The sequence below is a fragment of the Lupinus angustifolius genome, chromosome LG04, assembly GCF_001865875.1.
Source record: "Lupinus angustifolius cultivar Tanjil chromosome LG04, LupAngTanjil_v1.0, whole genome shotgun sequence".
Lineage (NCBI taxonomy): Eukaryota > Viridiplantae > Streptophyta > Magnoliopsida > Fabales > Fabaceae > Lupinus > Lupinus angustifolius.
In genome coordinates this window covers 4,022,653-4,023,319 of record NC_032012.1, presented here as the reverse complement: position 1 = coordinate 4,023,319, position 667 = coordinate 4,022,653, and positions in this window count along the sequence as shown.

Below are 667 nucleotides of genomic sequence, written 5' to 3'. Positions count from 1 at the left end.
TCAAACTCCTTACCTAGCATGACTTTCAGCTCATTGATATCACTCAAATGATTAGCAGCAATCAACATATCATCAACATAAAGTCAAAGAAAAATAAACGAACTATCGTCAAAGTTTCTTACATAAACACAGCAATCATACTCACAATGCTTAAAACTAAGCTTCAACATATAAGTGCCAAACCGCTTGTATCACAGTCTGGGAGACTGCTTCAACCCATATAGAGACTTCTTCAACTTGCAAACCAAGTGAATCTGTCCAGCTCCACTGAACCCCTCTGGTTGTGTCATGTAAATTTTCTCCTCTAATTCACCATGGAGAAAGGCAGTCTTCACATCCATCTGTTCTAAGTGCATATCCCGGCTGGCTACCAAGGCAAGCACTGCCCTGATAGAAGTGTGTTTCACCACTAGGGAGAAAATCTCATTGTAGTTGATCCCCTTCTGCTATGAATACCCTTTTGCTACAAGACGAGCCTTGAACTTTTCTCCTTCTTTTTTCGATACTGCTGGCTTCCTCTTGTACACCCACTTGCACCCAACTGCATGCTTGTCTGGGGGCAACGGAACAAGCTCCCAAGTTTGGTTCTTCTGTAAAGACTCCATCTCCTCCATCATGACACCCATCCATTGTTCTTTCTCCTGACTGTTTATAGCCTCTTGAAAGC